This window comes from Macaca fascicularis, chromosome 16 (genome assembly GCF_037993035.2).
Source record: "Macaca fascicularis isolate 582-1 chromosome 16, T2T-MFA8v1.1".
Classification (NCBI taxonomy): Eukaryota; Metazoa; Chordata; class Mammalia; order Primates; family Cercopithecidae; genus Macaca; species Macaca fascicularis.
Genome location: NC_088390.1, coordinates 5,745,287 through 5,769,360, shown reverse-complemented (window position 1 = coordinate 5,769,360; position 24,074 = coordinate 5,745,287). Strand labels below are relative to the sequence as shown.

General features: G+C 46.9%; 1 long non-coding RNA gene across 3 annotated transcripts in view; it reads right to left on the bottom strand.

Annotated features, from left to right (window-relative positions):
* LOC123569447 (uncharacterized) overlaps positions 1–22,225 on the bottom strand; it is a 151,317-nt gene extending 129,092 nt beyond the window's left edge. Inside the window, exon 1 of one of the 3 annotated variants that reach the window (XR_006693147.2) lies at positions 20,928–22,225. This is a non-coding gene — a long non-coding RNA (uncharacterized lncRNA). The remainder of the gene's footprint in view (positions 1–20,927) is intronic. The other 2 variants (XR_010582242.1, XR_012425181.1) reach the window with 2 other exon arrangements.
* Between the last annotated feature and the right edge of the window lie 1,849 nt (positions 22,226–24,074).

Below are 24,074 nucleotides of genomic sequence, written 5' to 3'. Positions count from 1 at the left end.
AAGAGGGTGATAACACTACCTCATAGGACTGGCCTAAGGATTGAATGAGATCCCAGATGCAAAACACCTGCCACAGAGTCTGGCATACAGCAGGTGCCCAGTCAATGTCAGTTACTATTACTTTCAGCTTTCTTTATTTTTTCTCTCTGTCTCTCTCTCTCTGTCACCAGGCTGGAGTGCAGTGGTGCGATCTCGGCTCGCTGCAATCTCTACCTCCCAAGTTCAAGCGATTCTCCTGCCTCAGCCTTCTGAGTAGCTGGGACTACAGGCACGTGCCACCATGCCCAGCTAATTTTTGTTTTTTTAGTAGAGGCAGGGTTTCACCCTGTCAGCCAGGATGGTCTTGATCTCTTGATCTCATGATCCACCTGCCTCAGCCTCCCAAAGTGCTGGCATGAGACGCTGCACCCGGCTACTTTCAGCTTGCTTTCTATTCTTTCTTCACTGAGACAAAGTCAGGAGTTACCTCCCCCTCCTCCTAAATCTGAAAGTCCAAATCACTATAAATCTCCTTCTAATGGAATGATCACAGTCTGCCTCCTGTGACCTTTATTTCTGAGAAAATCCTGCCTTCCTTCTAGACAGGGAACTGCCTGAGAAGCAGAGACCCACCTCTGCCCTCCCCACGGTGCCAGGGGTTCAACATGAGGTTCATAGTAAATGTGCACTGAATCGAGGGATGAATGAATGACTAAATGGATGACATTGCAGTTACATCAGAAGCTGTGAGAGAAAATTAATTTGCAGATGAAATTATTACATTGTGTACCCAATCTTGCAAAACAATGAGGCACCGCTTGTAGGAGTTTCAAACACTTTTTCAGAAATTTAATTGCCAGTTAATTTTCCTGCAAAACACAATAACCTCTATGCGCTAAAGGAAATAAGACACAGCTCTGAAAACCTCATTAGTCTGTGCCTGAAACCACAGTGGCTTTTTCCAAGTTAAGAACCTGAGAATGCGAGCTGCCATAATTGGCACCGTCTTTGTTCAGATGCAGGATGCCTTTACTCTGATGTCCCCACTCCTCATATCCCACTGAAAGGGCATGGCTCCCACCTGCAACTGCGGAAGTGAGGGTGGCCTGAACTGAGCCATCCTCAATCTCTTTCTCACTATGTTCTCTTATGATCAGAGCTTAGTCTGTAGAGCTCAGTCTGTGACCAGAATCAAGGCTCTCTCTGTGACCAGGAGGAAGGCTCAGTCCGTGGCTGTGATCAGAGCTCAGCCTGTGACCAAAATGAGGGCTCAGTCTGTGACCACGACTACAACACGCTCTGAGGCCAGGATCCAGGCTCAGCCTCCATCCATAGCCACAGCTGTGGTTGCACATGCCACATGCACACAGCTTCAACTGAAATTAGAAGTGGGCCAACAGGACAGACATAACGTAAACAGCAGAGGTTTCTGCTACACCACTCAACAAATTATTGAATTGAATTCAGTAAATATTAGATGAATCCTCAGAGTTCCAAGATGTGGTAGGACGTGGGTAGAAGGGGAAGAATGGGAAGGAGATGTCATCAGCCCTGGTGAGAAAGGGCCCAGAACTCAGGTGTGCCAGAGTTAAATCCTGCCCTGACCCATTTAAGCAACTCTTGGCCAAGAAGCTGGATGTCTCACCTTTAGCTTCACAGTAACCCACACAGAACTCAGAGAGCTCCAGACGGCCTGCCTGGAGATGTGTGCCCTCCGGCCAGATGCTGTCAGCTCCAGTAGCCGTCACCTGTTTGGGTATCACTGCTAAGTGGGTCAGCATTTGCCAGCCATTCTGCTGATTAATGGTGTGTAAAGTGGCTGTCTCATGGTGGCTGGGGCACCGTGACTCAAGCTTGGGAAACGCTGTAGAACCAGCAGACAGCTCATCTCGCTGGCGGTGGCGGGGGGAGCTCTGAGAGCGTTAAATCTCAGTTGCTACTGTTTGGGGTGCCCATGAACTCTTCACAGCAGGACGTCCATTGCTCGGTCTCCCCTCTCTGCTTCCTCCAGTGTCCCCTATGAAGGACACCTTTGAAGTGAGGGATGAGATGTAATGAAGCTAGATACAAAATTAATCAAATATGACACGAGAATTGATGTGGAATGCAATCCCGTCAGCAGATGAGTCCCCTCCTTGGAGTGGGGTTGTTGCAGCATTTCTGAAGGACTCGGACTATGAGCAACGTCAGGGATTATTTTTCAGAAAGAGGACTGCAGACACAGAACACAGTCACTAAGGGCCGGGTGCGGTGGCTCACATCTGTAATCGCAGCACTTCAGGAGGCCAAGGTGGGTGGATCACTTGAGGTTAGGAGTTCGAAACCAGCCTGGCCAACGTGGTGAAACCCCATCTTTACTAAAAGTACAAAATAAGCCAGGCTTGGTGGTGTGTGCCTGTAATCCCAGCTACTCCAGAGGCTGAGGCAAGAGAATCACTTGAACCCGGGAGGTGGAGGTTGCAGTGAGCTGAGATCCAACCATTAGACTCCAGCCTGGGCAACAGGAGTGAAACTCTTTCTCGGAAAAAAAAAAAAAAAAAGAAAGAAAGGAAAAACAAATCACTCAGGAGGGTGTGTCTAATATTTAAATGCACTGAGATTCTTATATGTTGATTTTTCTTGTTTTGATCTAATTATAAGAAATGTCTAAGCCAGGGACAGTAGCTCAAGCCTGTAATCCCAGCACTTTGGGAGGCCAAGGCAGGTGGATCATCTGAAGTTGGAAGTTCGAGACCAGCCTGATCAACATAGAGAAACCCCGTCTCTACTAAAAATACAAAAAATTAGTCGGGCATGGTGGCACATGCCTGTAATCCCAGCTACTCAGGAGGCTGAGGCAGGAGAATCACTTGAACTCAGGAGGTGGTGGTTGCAGTGAGCTGAGATCGTACCACTACACTCCAGCCTAGGCAACGAAAGCAAAACTCCATCACAAAATAATAAGAAGAAGAAGAAGAAGAAGAAAGAAATGTCTAAAGATGACTTCAAAGAATTTGATTGCTACATATTAGAGCAGAAGTCATTCATTTGTTTGTTCATTCATTCAGCACTAAAACTAAGCACCTACTGTGTACCTGACCCTGTACTATGCACAGAAGCAAACCAACCAAAACAGTAATAGTCTGGGTTGGGCGCGGTGGCACATGCCCATAATCCTAGCACTTTGGGAGGCTGAGACAGGTGGATCACCTGAGGTCAAGAGTTCGAGACTAGCCTGACCAACATGGTGAAACTCCTTCTCCACTAAAAATACAAAATTAGCCAGGTGTAGTGGCATGCACCTGTAATCCCAGCTACTCGGGAGGCCGAGGCAGGAGAATTGCTTGAACCCAGGAGGCAGAGTTTGCAGTGAGCCGAGATTATGCCACTGCACTCCAGCCTGAGTGACAGAGTGAGACTCCATCTCAAATAATAATGATAATAATAACAGTAGTTGCAGTGACAGTAGCAGTTATTGTTATTGTTGCAGTTGTTAGCTAATGTTAATTGAAGATTTACCATGTGCTAGACTTTGGGCTAAGCACTTTGTAAGCACCGTCTTATTTAAGTCTCACATAACCTATGAAGTAGCCGCTATGAGTGTCCCCATTTTACAGATGAGGAAACTGAGTTACAAAGCAGTGAAGTAACCTTCCCAGAGTCAAGCAAGTAGTAAGTGGTAAAGTTCATAGCACAGGGCCATTCAGATCTTCTCGCCTTGTGATTTAAATTTTGAACAGAATGACTAAAAGTTTCAAACATGCTTTGGAATTTATCCCCCAGGCGTGACTGAACAAGACTTCTTCTGGCACTGCCCTGGTCGTTTTTCATGCCAAGCCTGGATCTTCAGCCTTCCCTTCCATCCTTCAACACCCCCCACCTTCTGTCAGTACATCCTGCGTTGCTTAAGTTAGCCAGAGTGGGCTTCTGTTGCTTACACTCAGAGAAAATTAACCAGGACAGCCGGGTGCAGTGGCTCACTCCTGTAATCCCAGCACTTTGGGAGGCTGAGGCAGGCGGATCATGAGGTCAGGAGATCGAGACCATCCTGGCTAACATGGTGAAACCCCGTCTCTACTAAAAATACAAAAAATTAGCTGGGTGTGGTGGCGGACGCCTGTAGTCCCAGCTACTTGGGAGGCTGAGGCAGGAGAATGGCATGAACCTGGGAGGCGGAGCTTGCAGTGAGCCGAGATCGTGCCACCGCACTCCAGCCTAGGCGACAGAGCAAGAGTCCTCTCAAAAAAAAAAAAAGAAAAAGTAAAAGAAAATTAACCAGGACAAGTAGTGAACTCCCCATGATAGGAATATAGGAGAGCAGAAGCTGCAGGAGTATGCGGTGGGCTACAAGGAAGGGATTCACGTGAAATGGTGTATCAGTTACATTCTCCAACGATTGCTGCAAAAATGTCTCTTGTCCCACGTCCGCTTCTAACCTTGCCATTTCCCCATTGAGTGATGAGATCAGTATCCTCTTCCCTTGAACCTAGAAAGACTTGTGACTGCCTCAGCCAAAGCAGCATGACAGAAGTAACATTATGTAACCTCCAATGCTATATCGCAAAGCACCATACCCTCTGCCCTGCCCTTTTGGGATGCTCTCTCTCTCTCTCTCTTTTGAGATGGAGTTTCGCTCTTGTTGCCCAGGCTGGAGTACAATGGTGGGATCTTGGCTCACTGCAACCTCCACCTTCTGGGTTCAAGTGATTCTCCTGCCTCAGCCTCCCAAGTAGCTGGGATTACAGGTGAATGCCACCACGACCGGCTAAGTTTTGTATTTTTAGTAGAGAGGGAGTTTCACCATGTTAGCCAGGCTGGTCTCGAACTCCTGACCTCAGGTGATTCGCCCACCTTGGCCTCCCAAAGTGCTGGGATTACAGGTGTGAGCCACTGACCCTGGCCGGGATGCTTACTCTTAAAACTCCATCACCATGGTGTGTACCATCCCAAACTAGCCCATGCAGAGCAATCACATGGGGAAGCCAAGTAGAGGCACTCCGTCCATCTGGCTCTGTCTGATGGTCAGCTTCAGATATTATATATCATATCAACCTCCAGATGTAAGTGAAGATATCTCCAAATGACTCCAGCCCAAAGCTATCAAATGACACCCCCCGCCCAACACCTGCCTTCAAATCTTTCCAGTGGAGGCCCCAGACACTATGGGGCAGAGACACACCATCCCCACGGGGTCCTGTCCAAATTCCTAACCTACAGAATCTGTAAACATAATAAAAATGGCTGCATGACACCACTCAGTTTTGCAGCAATAGCGACTAGAACTGATGGATGAAGAGACCAGTCCATCCTAGAAACTGTTATCCCAGGAACTTCCCACAGGAACTACTCCCCACACCTACAAATATGCCAAAGCAGGGGTTCTCATTGCTGTTGACTTTTCCACTCTGGGCAGCCTAAGGCTTCAGAGGCCAGAGTCTGGGTGACACATCAAGCCCAGGATCTGAAAAACTAAGCCCATGTGCTCAGCAGACAACACATTTGCTGGGACAAAGTTTCAGGTGTCAACTGGGAAAAAGCACCTTCTGGGGAAGTATCTCATTTAGAAACTAGAGGAACAAGAGGTGAATCATAAATCCCTCTGAAGGGTGCATCCTATTTGTTATTCAGGGAAGGATCATTTGTATCTAAGGAACATCAAACAAACCAACAGAGCCTCCCTTTTGGGCCATGGAAAGACGGAGCAGGTAAAATAAACAGCGTATGCAAAAATGATAGCATCAGGAAGTTATCTCGAGAGAAACAAAATGTCCTGAGCCAGCTGAGAATTTCATTAAAGTAAGTCTTTGGTAATGGTAATGCTCTGTTCTTGTCACCACTGCAATCTGGCCATCTCTCTCCTGAAAATGGAATGGTGTTCATCCTGAGGACAAGGACAATCCAGACACTCTGTCTCTGTCGTGTGTGTGTGTGTGTGTGTGTGTGTGTGTATGTGTGTGTCCATCCCCAGACCTCTGTCACCGTGCCCTTGTCTGTGAGTTGTGGCCAAGAGGACAGACTCCTGAGTCACGATACCTGGGTCTAAATCCTATGTGGCCTCGGGAAAGTTACTCATCCCCTCTTGAACTCAGTTTTCCCATCTGTTAAAAAGAGAGAGAGAGACAGAGAAGAGGGAGGAGAAGCAAGCCCTGGCAACATAAAAAGACCCCATCTCTACAAAAATAAAATTCACAAAATAGCCAGGCATAGTAGCAGGCATCAATAGTCCCAGCTACTTAGGAGGCAGAAGTGGGAGGATCACTTGAGCCCAGGAGGTCAAGGCTGCAGTGAGCTGTGATTGCACCACTGCACTACAGCCTGAGCAACAGGGCAAGGTCCTGTCTCAAAATTTAAAAAGAGAGAGAGAGAGAGAGAGAATTATAATAATATCTACTTTGTTGGGTTGTTGTGAGATTTAATCAACTATTAGCATAGACCATGACATTCAAGGAATTTCAGTTTTATTGTTTTCTCATTATACTGAGTGATTTTCTGGGCCTGTATGGGTATCTCGGTTGAGGGGTCCCATGTACCTGTGTGTATATATATTTCTGTTTCTGTATGACGGCCTTTCCTTCCTTCTCCACACCCAACAATTCCTCTTCTCTGGATGAACAGAGAGTTAGAAACCACCAAAGTGCCATGAAAGAACCAAGAAAAATGTGAGCCCATCTGGTTTGTGGTAGGCCTGGTAAGAAATGCCAGTTTCTATAATTACCAACCTCAAAATTTCAATGATTGAACATGGGGTAGTTTCTTGTTCCTATCACAACTTGAAACAAGATAAGACATTGTCCCTGAGGGCTCTCCTCCAAGCGGGGACTCAGGGATTCAAGCTCCAGCTGTCTTAGAAAACCACCATTCTGGAAGCCTGGAGGGTTGAGTGGGATGTTTTTAGCTCAATCCTAGAAAAGACTTACATCACTTCTGCCCATACTCTGCTGGTTAGTACTCAGTGTGTGATAAACAATAACATTGACTTTGCCACACAGAAATGTCACTTTCTGTTGGTAAAGAAAGGTAGCGCCTATTAGGACTCAAAACCATTGTATTTTCCATGCTGTTACTCCTGGGGTGGGAGGTGTTACTAAAAACCCTGGTCTTCATCCACTTCCTCCTCTCTATCCTGCCCTAGACCAGGACACTATCCCCTCTTTTTAGAACTGCACAATATCTGCCCATTATTCTCCCTGCCCCGATGCCAGCCTTTTCTTTTCCAATGCAGCCGATATCATTTGAATGTTGTGTCCTCTCCACATCTCATGTTGAAAGGTCACCACTAGTGTTGGAGGTGGGCATGGTAGGTGTTCGGATCATGGAGGCAGATACCTCATGAATGGTTTTGTGCTGTTCTTGCAGTTGTGAGTGAGTTCTCACTCTATGAATTCACATTAGATCTGGTTGTTGAAAAGAGCCCAACACCTCCTCCCTCTCTCTTGCTCCCTCTCTCACCATGTGACACATTGGCTCCCGTTCACCTTCCACCATGACTGTAAGCTTCCCGAAGCCCTCACCAGGAGCATTTGCCAGCACTATGCTTCGTGTACAGCCTGCAGACCTGTAAGCCAAATAAACCTCTTTTCTTTATACAGTTTTTTTAAGATGGAATTTTGCTCTTGTTGCCCAAGCTGAAGTGCAATGGCATGATCTCAGCTCACTGCAACCTTTGCCTCCTGGGTTCAAGCGATTCTCCTGCCTCAGCATCCTGAGTAGCTGGGATTACAGGTGCCCACCAACCCATCCAGCTAATTTTTTGTATTTTTAGTGGGGTTTCACCATTTCTTTATAAATTACCCAGTCTCAGGTATTCCTGTATAGCAATGCAAAGGGACTATAACACAGCAGCCAAGTCAACTAAAATGGAGATCTGAGCCCTCCTTCTCATATACAATAGTTGGCTCTTAGAAGTAGAGTCAAACCCGGCCGGGCACAGTGGCTCACGCTTGTAATCCCAGCACTTTGGGAGGCTGAGGCAGGCAGATCATGAGGTCAGGAGATCAAGACCATCCTGGCTAACACGGTGAAACCCCGTCTCTACTAAAAAGACAAAAAATTAGCCGGGCATGGTGGTGGGTGCCTGTAGTCCCAGCTACTCGGTAGGCTGAGGCAGGAGAATGGCATGAACCCGGGAGGCGGAGCTTGCAGTGAGCTGATATCGCACCACTGCACTCCAGCCTGGATGACAGAGCGAGACTCCGTCTCAAAAAAAAAAAGAGAAGTGAAGTCAAACCCTTGAGCTTACAAGGCCTTCCCTGCCAACCCCCATCCTGCTCATCTCTCTCTACTCTTCTCTTTGAACTCTGGGTTCCAATTCCACTTCAACAGTTCCTCAACTTCACTGTGCTGTTCTAATCTCTGTGCCACATTTGGCGCCTCTGCCTGAGACACACCTTCCCTTCCCACCCACCTCTGGCTCCTCTAGCTGCATAATTCCTGCCCATTGTTCAAACCTCACCTTGAAATTGGCTCCACAACCCCAAACTGGATTCGGTCTCCTCTTCTTCCCTCCCATAGCACTTTATCCTATACCTCATTCCTCTTCATCGTTGAGCTACCTTGGATTCCCACTAAATTCTAAATTCCAAGCTCCAAGAGGACAAGCGATATATCTATAGCCCATTCACTGCTGTCTCCCCAGCAGCAATAACAGTGCCTACCACGTAGTGTCTCCCATGTATTTTTGGTATCTAAACCAGGACTTTGCACACAGAAGAGGAAAAAGGAGGAATTGACTCATATTGACGAGTAAAATAAAAAAATTATTTTTCATCTTCATCCACCAACTTCAACAGTACATGAAACCAGTCAGTATGTGAGTCAGAAATGAGGCAGAGGTGACGCTGGGATCCAGATTCAGTTGTGAGTTGTGTGATGGGATCCGTTTCAGGCCCTGGGATTATCAAAGGCATCCCTGTGGAGCCATGGGCTCATTAAGCAGACCCTAGGGAGAGTCAGGCATTTTCTTCAGAAATCCCACCCTCTGTGGTAGTTAATTAGTCTCAGCTTAAGGTAATTGACTTTTCTCCTCAGGGCAATATTATCTGAGACCTAAACCAGCATTAGCTGCCCAGGAGCCAGCAGCCGTCCAAGACTCCAGTGTCTTTCCAGAGGTAGGTGGGGAAGAAGCCAAAAGAGAGTGTTTCTTCAGATCACAGAGGGAAGAGAGATTGGGAATTCACAGGACATTTTCCTGAACATGAAGGGAAAGAAAGTCAAACAAAGCAATAGCTTGGCAACAGATGGTGAGCAAAATCAGTTGGGAAAATCTCTTTTGGGGTTGAAAGGAAAAACTGCAGAGATGCCTCTATCGAGGGTGTCACTGACTCCCACCTGCCTGGGACATCTTTATTTTCTAGCCTAAAATGTTTCATCTGAGGGAAGATCAAATCCAAAGAGCTGTCTCGCACCTTTCATCTGAACCAGCATGAACATGTCTCAGAAGGCACAGAAATAAAAGCTCCATAGAGTCTTAGCTCAGTCACCATTTGGGACCAACCTTAGGAAGCAGGGTGCTGGGGATGGGGGTGCTGGTTTCCATCATAGACACTTCAGAGCTGCATCATGAGTTATGACATGGGCAGAGGGTGGTCAGCCTCCTCACGGCAGGCCAGGATTGGGAGGACTATTGCCCAGACACAGATTCACATCACAAAAGTTACCAGAGGACAACCACAAACTGTCTCCATCTATGCAAGGGTTTCCCAAACCTCCGCCAAGCATAGGTCACCTAAGCCATATGACATCATGTACCTCTTTATAAGATGCATTGAGAATGGCAAAACATCATTTCTGTGGTATGCATGAGAAAATATCAGACAAACCCAAGTTAAGTGACGACGATCTACAAAAAAACTGGCCATTTCTCTTCAAACTTATCAAGATCATGAAAGATAAAGATGTAAGAATTGTCACAGTGTGGAGAAAATTAAATAGCTAGGACTACTGTAAGTAGTCCATTCTCACATTGTTACAAAGAAATACCTGAGACTGGGTGATTTATAAAGAAAAGAGGTTTGATTGGCTCATGGTTCTGCAGGCTGTACAGGAAGCATGGCTGGTTGGGGGGCAGGTCTCAAGAAACTTACAATCATAGTGGAAAGTGAAGCAGAAGCAGGCATGTCTTCACATGGCCGGAGGAGGAGGAAGAGAGGAGGGGGAGGTACTGCACAGATTTAAACAACCAGATCTCATGAGAACTCTATCACAAGAACAGCACCAAAGGGGGAAATCCACCCCATGATCCAATCACGTCCCACTAGGTCCACCTCCAACACTGGGGATTGCAATTCTACATGAGATTTGAGCATAGACACAGCTTCAAACCATATCAACTAGTAAAGGCAATGTGGGATCTTGAATTAGATCTGGACCAGAAAAAAGACACTAGTGGGAAAACTGGCAAAATTCAAATAAGGTCTTTAGATTAGTCAAGAATATCAAATCGATGTTAATTTTCTGGTTTCAATAATTGTCCTGTGGTTATGTAAGATGTTAGCATTAGTGGAAGTTGAGTGAAGGGAATATAGGAAGCCCTGTACCATTTTTGCCACTCTTTTGTATGTCTAACACTATTTACCCAAAAAAAAGTAAATAAATCTGAGCACAAACTTTTTGTAATGAAATAAATTGATTTTCAAAGGAAATTTGCTGTCACTCCCCAAAAAAGAAAAATCAGGAACAATAGCCATTAAATAATGTTAACTGGTAAAAAATGAATACAGTGATTACCAGGAAATGGGGATTGGTCAAAGGATACAAAATGTTAGTTAAACAAGTGGAATGAGTTCAAGAGATCTATTGTACAACATAGTGACTATAAGGATGTATTGTATTCTTGAAAATTATGCTAAGAGAGTACATTTTAAGTGTTCTTACCATAAAAAATGGTAAGGATGTGAAGTAATGTATATGTTAAATAACTCAATTTAGTCATTCCACAACATATACATTTCAAAACATCATGTTGTACATGATAAATATATTTAGTTTTTATTCATCCATTAAAAACAAATTAATTTTTTAAATGAATCCAACGAAAGCTAAGTACTACTGCCCACCAAAGGCTCTGAGCTCAAAGGGAAATTAGCAACTACTAGAGGTTGAGCATCCCAAATCCAAAATCATCATTTAATGCTTCAAAATTCAAAACTTTTTAAGTACCAACATGACACTCAAAGGTAAATGCTCATTGAAATATTTCAGATTTCAGATTTCCGGATTTGGGATGCTCAGCTAGTAAGTGTATAATGCAAATATGCCAAAATCCAGGAATATGTAAACTGACCAACACTAGAGTAGCTGGGTTCTCAGAAAGACAAAGCAACTGCTTTCAAGAAAAGCCAAAGGGTTTTGAGCCACTCATGACTCAGAGAGTAGGTTGTTCTGCAATCATGCATGTTAGTTTTGTACAGCAAATATGTTAGAGAACTGTTCTGCAGTGGATTTCATGCCTGAGCTGGGATTGGGTTTATGTGAGCTCCTTTGCAGTTCAACACATGAATCGCTCCCTTACAAAAGCTCTGTCCCTGCGGGAAGGGCCTAGGTGGCTGCAGCACTGAAAACCTCCTCCTCCCTCTCCCACCCCAGATGGGTTTTCCTTGTGAGTCTCCTTCCCCACGGTGTCCCAGGAGGACAGCATCCCCTTTTGTCTGAGTGCCCTCCTCTCCCTTTGTCATCATCAGGCCCCACACTTGCTCAGAAGGCAGCAAAGAAGCGGGTGGGAGGAAACAAACCAAGGCACCAGATGCTGGTAAAGTAAGTGGGGCCCGTGGAGTCCCACTTAAGCCATTTTCAACTTTGCATCAAATGGAAATTTCTGCGAGCCGCACTGAAAGCGCCTACAATGACTAATGTCACCAAGCGAGCTCTAGGAACGAATAGATGCTAATTATTTTGTGGAAGGCGAGACAACTGGAGAATTTAAACAAAGGGTCCAACTAAGCAGATGGTGGGAAGTCTGAAGGCCCAAAAAGGCAGGCCTGCCCTGACCCCCGATTGCTTAGCTCAGGGGCCAGCTTGAAGTCCCTGGGTCGGCCAAGGTACCCCTCTGCACAGCTCCCCATCTGGCCTCCCAGCACTGGGCCCTCACTGGCTTTGCAACGGCCAAAGCTGGGCTTCTGGAGCTTCCTTCATAATGCGGAAAGGCCGGGAGGCTGGCGTGAAGGTGAGCAACACCCAGCAGCTCCTCAAGGAACCCCATAATTGACATCCCAGGGCTTTGGGAATAAGGCGTTTAATGCCACTTTTAAGCCCACCCAGGAAGAAGGGGTACAGACCAGAGGTATGTTTTCTCTTCCAAGATACACTGAAAAGGGCTTAAAACCAGAGAAGCAGTGGGCTTGGCATTCCACCTTCCTCAGCCCAACCTGACCACAAGCATCCTGGCCGAGGCCTAGGTTCTCCCTCTCAGGAGTTATCCTCCCAGGCTAGGAGGTTGTAATCCGGCCACTTTCCACCCCAGCCCACTGAACATGGCTAGCTTATTCCCCTGTGGCCTCACCCCAGGCCATTGTCTTCCTGGAATGCTCACCCTTAACCCTCTAATCACCTCCTACTGGGCCTTCAGGATTCCAGGGCCACCTCCTCCCGACCCTCTCCCTGAGCCCCTCCCCTCCAGGCTAGGATCACCCAGTCCCCTGCGCTTGGCCTGCACTGCACTCCCTGCCCTGAAGTATAAAGTGACTTTGAGTCCCTGGAGGACAGGGCCTGGCCTGGAGTCAGCATTTGAGAAACTACCTCCCTGGAGGTGAGCTGGCACCTGGAGAACAAGGTCAGAGCCAGCCTCCCTCCAGATGGGAGCTAGCACCACCCCACACCCCACAGAGATAGTGGCAGTTCATTAAGAAGACGCAGGAGGTGGCAGGGAGCGGGGATGCTCTCAGTTTCCCACTCCCTTTCGTCTACTCAAGAGGCTTGTCCCAAAGCAGTTGCAGAAGCAACAGAGGAGAGTGCTGCAGGGGCAAACGAACTGCAAAAATCCCCAACAACATGGAACCCACCCATCCTGCCCCCCACAGGAGAGTTAGGGAAGGAAGGACAGCCAAAGGCAGAGCCAGACCAGAGCCACATCCCCTGATTTCTAGTGCCAGGCCCTCTTGCCCACTCACAGACAAACTGACAATATTAATGGCAGAGGCACTCGGCTTAGGGCTCACTGTGTGCTTTACATGGATTAACTCATCTAATCCTCTCATATATATGGCAGTATATGTATGCAGAATGTCATGACTGTTACAAAGACAGGTTGAGGCCAGATGGACCACCCCCCTACCACCCCATATTCATATTTGCAACCCAAATGATACATATGAAGTCACAGTATCAAACCCCAAGACTGTTTCCCTTAGTTCCCTCCCTCTGTCTTCCTCTCTCAGTCTCAATTTCCACTGGGATCCCGGTCTCCAGCACAACACCCTGTTCTTCCCACACTTTCTGCTATTGCCACTGAGCCAAGTCTGCTGCCCACTTCTCCACTGCCCCAGGTGCAGATCCCCCGGGATGCTCCCCTGTTCTTGCTTCATTATCGCCACCGCAGAGTGGCTACAGACACGCTCCCTCGCCACTAACTTCATACACCTAGATGGGTTCCTCCAAGGGTTGCTTGGGCCCTTGGGAGTTATAGCTCTCTTTTTGACAATAGCATCTCTTCCCAGAGTAAACACAAGTTGCCATGGTGATTGGGTCAACAGGTAGGGAGGGAGGACTTTCAAGCAGCAGCCATTATGTTGTTTCTCAGAATAAGCCCTTCTCTGACTCCCAGGCCCCCTTGCTGAGCATTGTTTGCTCTGCTCCCTTTGTCCTGGGTCCCTTGCCATTTACATGGATAGAAAGAGTTGGGGCCCCAACCCAGGCTTGCGAAGCTCATCCATAAATGCCTGTGTGCCCATTGTCTTAGTCTGTTTTCTGTTGCTATTGCTATAACAGAATATCACAGACTGGGTGATTTATTTTTCTCAAAAAGAAGTTTATTTAGCTCACGGTTCTGGAGGCTGGGAAGTCCAGGTGCATGGCACCAGCATCTTGTAGGGACCTTCATGCTTTGTCATAACAAGGCTAAGGTTATCACATGGCAAGAGGGCAAGAGTGTGCCAGCTCAGGTCTCCATTCCTTTTCTTATAAAGCCTCCAGTCCCATCCCGGGGGCTTCACTCTAACGCCCTTATCTAATCCTAATTACCTCCCAAAGCTCCCACTCCTAATCAACATACGACTTTGGGGATTAAGTTTCCAACACATGAAATCTGGGGCACACATTCAAATCACAGCACCAGTCAAGGACAGTCTGCAGGCCCCTAGAGATCAATGGAGGTAAACATATCTGAGAGAGAGAGGTTGTCACCTCCACCCATCAGAGATACCCAAATCTCAGCTCCAGCCCAGATAAAACCTCTGCTATGTGTATGCAATCCTAAACACACACACACACACACACACACACACAGTATAAAAAATTGAGGAAAGTGTTTAAAAATCACCCAAGTCACCTCCTTCGAGAGGGAAAACACTATACATATTTCCCATGGTTTTTTTCTTGCCCATCTTTTTAAGATTATGTGAAGAGAAATAAACATATAGATTTAATGGTTGAAAAGTATGTATATGCAGTTGTATACTCGACTTTTTTGTTTGATATTATATCATAAGCATTTTCTTATTTCATTAGAATTCTTTACATCATTTTTGAATGATTCATAATAATTTACCAAATGGATATACTACACTCTAACATTGTCTTAATGGTGGGATATTAAGATTAGATCTAATTTAATGCTACAACCAACATTATTGTATCTATCTCTGATTGTTTTCCTAGGCTGTATTTCTAGAAATGGAATTCCTAAGATAAAGAGTATAAATATTTTAAAGCTTTGATAATGCTTGCCAAATGCTCCCTAAAAAATTATTCTTCTATCACGTCCATTTGAAAACCCCTGTCTTAGAACATCCTGTATACTATGCTGTTTAAAAAATTAAATATATGTCTATGTATACACACATAAAATTGCAAGACTTCCATTTGCAATTAACATAAATTAAGAAACACTGATTTTACGTGCAATTTATATTAAAAGGAAGTTCTTCACCTGGCCCTGGCCTTTAGGACGACAGACTTCACATTTGAAGTACTGGTCAGCCCTGCATGGCAGTCCCTGCCAGTAATGAGTTGGGGAACCCATAGCCTTTACACCCCCCTGTTCTCTCTTAACTTCTCCACTGCTGGCCGAGTCACTGGGAGGTGGATAAATGGCTCTGTTGGCTGCCCTTGTTCCCAGAACCCACTTCCTAGCAATACAAGGGGCCCATTTGTCATTCTGCCACACAGCTCAGCTCTGCCAGACATCTCATTCTGCCTCCCCTGCCAAGGACGTGGTTCAGAAGGGCCGACTCAAACCTCAGGCTTTATGGAGCACTGGACAGAGCGCCTGAGTGAGTACCAGGAGGTCCAGCGTCTAACTCGCTGTATGACCTTGGGCCAGCTATTGAGTCTCTCTGGGCCTGAGGGTCTTCAGCTGGACTCTACCATCTCCAGTGCACCCCACCCCCATCTCTCTGGGTTCCAGATGAGAAAATGGCCACTTTGGTCCGACTGACGGCCAGAGCCTGGCCACCTCCCTAAAGTCATCAATGAACGGAGCCGAAATAATATTCCAGGTCATGTAGAGGTAAGCAGTACCGCATGGAGTTAGAGCAGAGACTGGAGACACTGGAAACAATCAGGGAAGCTCCAAGACCATTCTCTATGTCCCGGCAGGATAAAGCCAGGTCTGGAGGAAAGTCAGCATGTGGAAGAGTGCAGCAAAAAAGGAAAGGGCTAGAAGGCAGAGGCAGCTCCCAGCACTGCCATGACCCGCTGGGCTCTGAGCTCCAGCCTGCGTGGCTAACAGTGGCTTCCTGCTGCCATGTGAAAGGCACATCTCCATCAGCTGCAGGTGAGAACAAAGCCCAGCCTGCTGTCTTTTCCATGGAAACCTGTGTTGCCAGATGTTCAATTCCTGTGAAATATATCCTGAGAAAAAGTAGGGAGAAGGTTCAGAGGACGGGAGGGGAGGTCCACAGATTTAAGAAATAGGAACAGTTGGTTTCAGACTCCAGGAAGGAGAAATGGGGCTTTTGCGCTCTGTCTTTTCCCCTGTGTCCCTGAGTTTAAATGAAAGCGGCTGATGGATCAGCAGCCTCTCTTGAAAAGGAAGCAAACAAGGTGCTTTCAAGTTGTACGTGGGTGTGTCTCCACCGTCCTGACGCCAAGTGAAAAATGCAATTCTATTTATTTCATTGCTTTTAAATCTGACTAGGGATTTTATTTTGTTCTAGTAAATTGCCACTTGCAAGAGCCTTGGATGCCAATGGAGTTCCTGGAAATGAGGGATAAGATTGAGCACAGAGGACTGAAAAATAACCAGGCGCTCCTCAGAGGGATCTGTGTCTTGGCAAGGAGGAAAATCACCCCAGTGCTGCCTGTGATTCCAGACCCAGGGCTAGTCAGTGGGACCCGAGGCTGCGAATTCTACCCACGCTGCAGAAGGTGGGGAGCGAGGGGCCTGGGTTTCTAGTCACCACGCTATCCAAGAGCTGCTCTGTAGACGTTTCAGGCCATTAGTACAAAAATAAATAAATAATGCAGAAGTCCCCAGCAGCTGGACGTTGGTGGAATGTTAAATATATTCGTGCTAACCTCAGGAGTTTAGTCGTGCTCAAACTGTGACCCTCACGCAGCTCCCAAGGAGAGAACATTGTGCCTCGCTGCCCAAAGAGGATGCACCCAGGACTTCTCAGCAAGGAAACCCCACCCCCTTTTCCCAGGCTGCCTCAGTCTCTTGCCTTGCCTTGCGCCCCTATGAATATTTTACCATATGGGTTGGGCAATCGTTCGGAGGCTTTGTGTTGAGGACAGGGGCAGCTGGAGAGGAGAAGAGGGAAGGGGGTCCTATCGGTGTAGACTCAGGGATGTTGACCTGCACAGCTGCTAAATCCTGCCTCTGTGCTAATCCTCCAGGACCCCTCCTCCTTCCTTTCTTGCAGCTATTCCTTTCCCCCATCCCACTTGGGGGGTGTCCACCCCCTTCCCTTTTCCCCCAGGAGGTGATACCCCTCCCTGAAGGAATAATCCAGTCTCAGCCCCTATCAGTCTCAGCTGGTGTCTTGCCAATTTTGCAGCCTCAGAGCTTGAAGGTTAGCGGCAGCGCATTCTCCCTGGAGGAAGCAGAGAGGCCTCATTCACCTGAGTGCTTCTTCAGCTCACCATGTCCCCGGCTGTGGTTGCACATCTCCAGGGATGGATCGCATGGCCCCTAAAGGTAGCCCTGCCCAGAAAAGCTGGTAAGAACATATATTCATTAAACCCCCAAATGTTTCCTGCTGCCTGTCAGTGCGAGGCACTGTGCTGGGAGCTAAGGGTACAGCAGTGAGGCAAGGATTGTTTCTGGTAACATTAGAAGTAGACATTAAATAATTATATGAGAAAAGTATGACTGTGGTAACCGCTACAGAGAATAGGATACTATGAGGCTATGTAAGAAGGAGGACTAGACTCACTTAGAAGATCTGGAAAGGTTTCTCTAAGGAAATGATACTTAAGTTGAAAATTGAAAGGTTGGCAGAGATTGGCCAGGAGGAAGACAGAAGATTGTTCTGGGCAGAAAAAAAAACTGCATGTGCAAAGGCCCTGAGGCTAGAGGCAGGGGGCATTGTGCATACAAGAAATTTCAAAGGATGACAGATGGAGTACAGTGAGCAAGGGACCAAGGGGTGCAAGATAAGCCTGTTATAACCGCCCAAGGGGTTCACCTTGCCTGCTGCCTGGACAGAGCCAATTCATCAAGACAGGGGAATTGCAATAAAGAGTAATTCACGCAGAGCCGGCTGTGCGGGAGACCGGAGTTCTATTATTACTCAAATCAGTCTCCTGAGCATTCAGGGAGCAGAGTTTTTAAGGATAAATTGGTGGGCGGGGAGAAGGAAGTGAGCCAGGAGTGTTGATTGGTCAGAGGTGAAATCATAGGGAGTTGGAGCTGTCTTGTGCTCAGTTTCCGGGTGGGGGCAAGAAGATCGGATGAGCCAGTTGATTGATCTGGGTGGGGCCAGCTGATCCATCAAGGGCAGGGTCTGCAAAATATCTCAAGCATTGATCTTAGGAGCAGTTTAGGGAGGGTCAGGATCATGTAGCCTCCAGCTGCATGACTCCAAAACCATAATTTCTCATCTTTGCTTATGTTTCTAATCTTGGCACATTTCTTGGCTTATGTTTCTAATCTCAGCTCATTTCTAATGTGGCACATGTTAGTCCTACAAAGGCAATCTAGTCCCCAGGCAAGAAAGAGATCTGCTTTGGGAAAGGCTGTTCCTGTCTTTGTTTAAACTGTAAACTATAAACTATAAAGTTCCTCCCAAAGTTAGTTCAGCCTACACCCAGGAATGAAAAAGGACAGATTGGAGGTTAGAAGCAAAACGGAATCAGTTAAGTTAGATCTCTTTCACTATCTCAGTGATAATTTTGCACAGGCGGTTTCAGGCTTATAAGGGCCACATGAGCAGGACTGTGGAGGTCACGTTAAAGATTTCTGCCTTTCTCCTAAGGTAATGAAGTGGAATTGAAAAGTATTCAGGAGGCGAGTGATGCAAAAAGTTCTCCCCTACACAAATAAAAACCCCACTTTCTGTAAGTTACAGCGTTCAGCTCCATTTTACCTTTAGGGGCCACAGGATGATAACGACAACAAAGGAAATTTGTCATAGTACGTGTTGGGTGCTGGCTACCACTGTGAGTGCTTTCTAGCGACAGTCCTGTGAGATGGGTGCTGTTGTCTCCATTTTACAGGACAGGCGCTGAGAGAGGGTGTAGCTTGCCCGCGATCCTGCAACTAGTGGGTGGTGGAATCAGGAAAGGAACCAAGGCAGTCAGTTTCCAGGGGCTGAGCTGGTAGCCACTAGGTTATTGACACAGGCAGCACCTGCTTTATTAAGATGGAGCTTCAAACATTGGAAGACAGCAATCCTGCCTTTTCTTTGCCTGAAGGAAGAAAGGAAGGGGAAGGAGCATTAAATGAGCATCTGCTCTCATTAAGTAATTTGCCCAAGGTTCTGCAGCTGGTCTGATTCCACAGCCTATGCCCTCTCCAATACATCAAACATTCTCAATTTTTTCTACTCAGTTCTCCCAGCTAGTGGATTGGTTATCACTTCCAGCACTGTGTCATCAGGAAGTCTGATAAACACTGCCGTGTCTCATGGAAGGCGTCCCAGACAAAAGGGCTGTGGCAGGTGTACACCAGAGATCTCTGCGTTCAGCCATCAAATGGGCTCATAGCCATCAAATAGGCCCCAATGTTCAACCCACCATGCTTATTCATCACATCAGGGACACTGCTCCCTCTGGTTCTCAAGGAGATCATGCCCATTGTCAAGCGTTTTGCAAAAATCAAAATACAGCATGCAGAGTCATAGAAAGGGTCCTAAAGCAGAGACAGAAGAGCTCAGTTTGAGTCTACATTCCATAACTTAGCTGCGTGATCCTGGGTAAATCCCATTTTCTCTCTGTTTCCTTGTCTGTAAAATGGGCGTGTTATATTTCCCTGCCTATTTCCCAGGACTGTTACGAAAGAAGGGGGGAAATCATAGTAAAGGAAAATGCCTTGAAAACCAGGAAGTATTTTCTAGCTATGAGATTGTTTTATAGTGTTTTCATGCTGGAATGGGCTAATAATTCTCTCAGGGAAATCCTTGGGTATGACTTGTTCCCAGGGAACCCACACTGGCTCCCTGGCTTCACTATTTACTTTTTCCTTGCGCACAACTCAGCTGTTGAGCTGGAGGTTGTCATCTAAGTCACTAGCTGTAGTCTTTCATCTATAATCTCCCTTTAGATTTCCATTTTAAATTATAGAATCTCAGGGTGAGAAGAGGCTGTACAGGTGAAATCATCTGGATTTCACCCTGGGCCTCTACAATACACCTCCCTCACTGGCCGCTCAGAATTCCTGCCGCCCCATCGTGGTGGATGTGATTGTCCTGGTGAAGTCTGGCCTAGTGCCAGTGCAGCCTCACGGCCACACCTATGGAAAATGAGGAAAGCCCAGGCTGACAATTCCACCTAAGCTCAAAGAGGTCAGGAATTCATACTAAGGATGATAGACCAGGACTGCCCACTGCCCCCTCAAGACAAGGGGACTCCAGGGCACTGGACGCATGCTGAGCCTCAATATTCCAGAAGCCTCAGTAGGTGTGTGGGGGTGGGGGTAGGCCAGAAGGGAGCCATTGGGGCCCTCTTTGGACCGATATCAGAAAGGCATGAAAGAGAGGGCTGGTCTATAGAGTTAGTGACTAAGTCCAGCAGTGTCTGGATGTTTGCAAGGACCAGAAACAGATATTGGCAAGGAAATTCTCAGAACCTTTCAAGGAGGACCCAAATGCTGAAATTCAGGCTGGGATGCTACATTCACCAGCTGGAATATCACCAGGAATCCAGGGTCAGAAGCACTTCCTGGTCACACAACAGGCATCTTAGAGATGTACCTCAGCCCAGTGTCTGTGTTCAGGCCACCTTGCCTCCTCTTTACTGAGCCAAACTTCCCCAAAGTTCTCCAGGAGAAAGCCTCTCCCTTGCAGATCTCCAGACTCAGGCATCCTTCGCAGGGCTGCCTTCCCTGAGTGACGGGGCCTGCCTCAGCTGCCACCTCTTGAACGGCTCCAGCAGAAGCCTCTCATAAGATTTGACCAAATGTGCTTTAAGGTGATTACAAAAACAACCCACAACATACCAACCCAGCAAACAGACATCCAGGGAATAACCAAATTGGTGGCTCTCAACAGCTCTGCCCTCTCATTGCAGCCTGGGTCCCTGAATCCTCCCAGAACTAGGATGTATTCTTCTGTTTTCATACTCCTATAAAGAACTGCCTGAGACTGGGTAATTGACAAAGGAAAGAGGTTTAGTTGCCTCACAGCTCAGCATGGCTGGGGAGGCCTCAGGAAACTTACAATTATGCCAGAAGGTGAAGGGGAAGCAAGGCACCTTCTTCACAAGGCAGCAGGGAGGAGAAATGCCGAGCAAAGTGGGAAGAACCCCCTTATAAAACCATCCGATCTCTTGAGAATTCACTATCATGAGAACAGCACAGGGGAAACCACGCCCATGATCCAATTACCTCCACCTGGTCTCTCCCTTGACACATGCGGATTATGGGAATTGTGGGGATTGTAGTTCAAGATGAGATTTGGGTGGAGACACGAAGCCTAACCATATCATAGGGTAAATGGTAAACCTAGCCTGCTTATTACAGCCATATAGCATACAATTTATGGGCCCTGTTGCTGGGTCAGACTGCCTGGGTCCACAGGCCAGTTCCTCCAGTCACTGGTTGTATGAAAGTGGGAAAGTTAATATCTCTGTGCCTCTGTTTCCTCATCTATAACATGGAGAACATAACAATACTAGGGTTATTGTGAGGATTAAATGGAGTCGATAAATGCAATGTGCTTAGGACAGCAGCCGGCCTAAGGTAGGCTCAGGAAGGCGCTGGCTGTTCTTATTATACAAGAGTCTTGGCGATGCCTTGGAGTGCAGTTTGGTTCTCCTGTTTTTATTGGGCCAAGCTTGACTATGTCTAGACCACGCTTTGCTGGTGTTACATTCTGAGTGTTCCTACTTACAAGATCGCATGGGATACAGCTACAGAAACTGTGTTTGGCACAGCCATGATTCCTGCTCCCAGGGAGGTCCCAGCCCAAAGAAAAACAAAACTGCCTCCTCTCATATTTATCTGAAGAACCAGAGTAAGCATGTATCATTATTTGTTTTACAGTCGAGTTGAGTCAGAGAAGAGAATACACATATATTTATTCTGAAAAAGGAACAGACTTCATTGAAGAGTCCACCAGAGCCAGTAAAAAAGACTGATGCGTTAGGTATTTGGAAGAAGAAAAGAAAGGAAGCTGGAGATTAAGTGCAGCAAGAGGCATTTTAATGTTCCTGGTAACTGATTTATAAATTCCGTGTTAAGGCTCTGCTCATTTGATTCTTTACCGTGAATATAGCGTCTCCATTTTTCCATTTTATAGTCTTGGAGGGAAATGGCCTTTTTCGGAGCTGCCACTTAAAGCACTTAACTGTGCCGCGGGGCATCTTGGGACAAGGCTGATGATAAGAGCCTGTCATTGACCCCAGGGGAAGAGCTGTCCCCAGTGCAGTATGGGCTTAGCCAGGCCCCTCCTTCTCTCGGTGGGCTCCAGCCCCTTCTCCTCCCCTGCTCTTCCCTCCCTGCCCCTCCACCTCTTCAGAGCTTACCTGCACTCTGGGAGTCTGGAAACTACTCCTGCAAACCCCCAACCCTTGGCTTCTTCCCTGAATAACCAGAATTTCATTCCCATCTTTGGGAAATAGCATTTCAGGCTGCTTAGGTTATGATTTAAAGCAGGATAAACCCAAGCCAATGACAAATTTTGGAGGGTTTTTCATTGATCATTTCTTCTGTTGCTCTTTTAGCCTGAGTGATGACAAATGAATAGTTCTCCAGGATCCTTTTCTACAAGCAGCGCCTCCCTAAGCACGCTTCTCCTCGGAATGGAGAGTCGAAGTTCAACTTCGAGGTCAGACAGACCTGGCTCCAACACTTACTCACAGATAGGAGCCGCTCCAAGACTCAGCTTCCTCATCGGTAAGATGGGGACATGATTAACACCTGCCTCAAAAAGCTCTGCTGTTATTCAATAACTTCTTGCAAGGAAGGTGAGGCTGGCAAGCCAGCTCTTACCATCATGGCTCACCTGGCTGACTCCATACAGGGCGCATTAGCCCAAGCCCTTGGCAGAGACCCAGGTATCAGATCTGTAGCTCAGCATGGCTCCTGGTCAGGGTAGCAAGAGCCCCTGAGGGGTCCACCCACCTTGTGCTGGGCACTGGGTCAGTGACTGACCCCAGGCTGAGCAAACAGAGGGCCTGCTTCTCCCACCCGAGGGCCAGCTAGTAAAGCAGGAAGCACATGGATATATGAGCCAAAAAGACCCAGGCTCTTATTAAAAACAAAAATAAATATAATAAAATCAAAATTAGAGAGTTGTCTTGGTGTGGTAGCCTGTAATCTCAGCATTTTTGGAGGCTGAGGCAGGAGAATTGCTCGAGTCCAGGAGTTCAAGACTACCCTGGCCAACATAGCAAGACCCCATCTCTACTTTTGAAAAAATGAAAAATAAAATAAAATAAAAGCCAGTCTCAGCATTTCAGCATTACTTTTACCCCTCCCTTCCCCTTTCATTTCCTCTTTTCTCCCTCCTCCCTTCCCCTCCTACCTCTCTCCTCCACTCTCACTCTCCTCAGTGCCCCAGCAGTAAAAGGGTCATAATATTATTGGGGTCATCAAATAAGATAATGGATATAAAGGGACTCCATCAACTCTAAAGCACTTTACGAATATTTACTTTGATGGAAGAGTCCTCTGGGGATTTCTATGGTAGGGGGAGCCTGGTTGGCACTAAACAAGAAGAGAAAACCTCTCTCTTGCCACTCTTGAAATGACAGCACTAGGGCCTCATCATATCAGAAAACAAAACCCAGGCTGGGAGGTGAGAACCAAATCCCGGTCATCACGGCAATTGGGCTGGTCAGCTGAGGTCACCCTGTCCTTTCACATTGGAATAAGATTGGCCCCAGCACTGAATCCTAAGATGTCTCTGAATTCTCAGGGGCTCAAAATCTGGGAATCACTTTCAACTCTGCATTGTAGCTTCAAATTCTGGCTGGTGCTCATCTCAAAGGTAACAGCTAACATTTATGAAGCTGTTCAGAGTGCTTTGTGCATATTAGACCATCCACTCCTCACAGCCCCCTGGGAGGTAGAAATTGTTAGCCCCATTTTACAGATGATGGGAATGGGGCACAGAGAGGCTAAGTAACTTGTCCAACGACACAGAGCTAGGACACTAACTATGGAAGTCAGGCACCAGCGCCCAAGCTCCTAACCTCCAGTGCCTGTATCTCATCAGAATTTTGTTTTTTTATTTTTTGAGACAGTTTCACTCTTGTCACTCAGGCTAGAGTGCAACGGTGTGATCTCGGCTCACTGCAACCTCCGCCTCCTGGGTTCAAGCGATTTTCCTGCCTCAGCCTCCTGAGTAGCTGGAATTACAGGC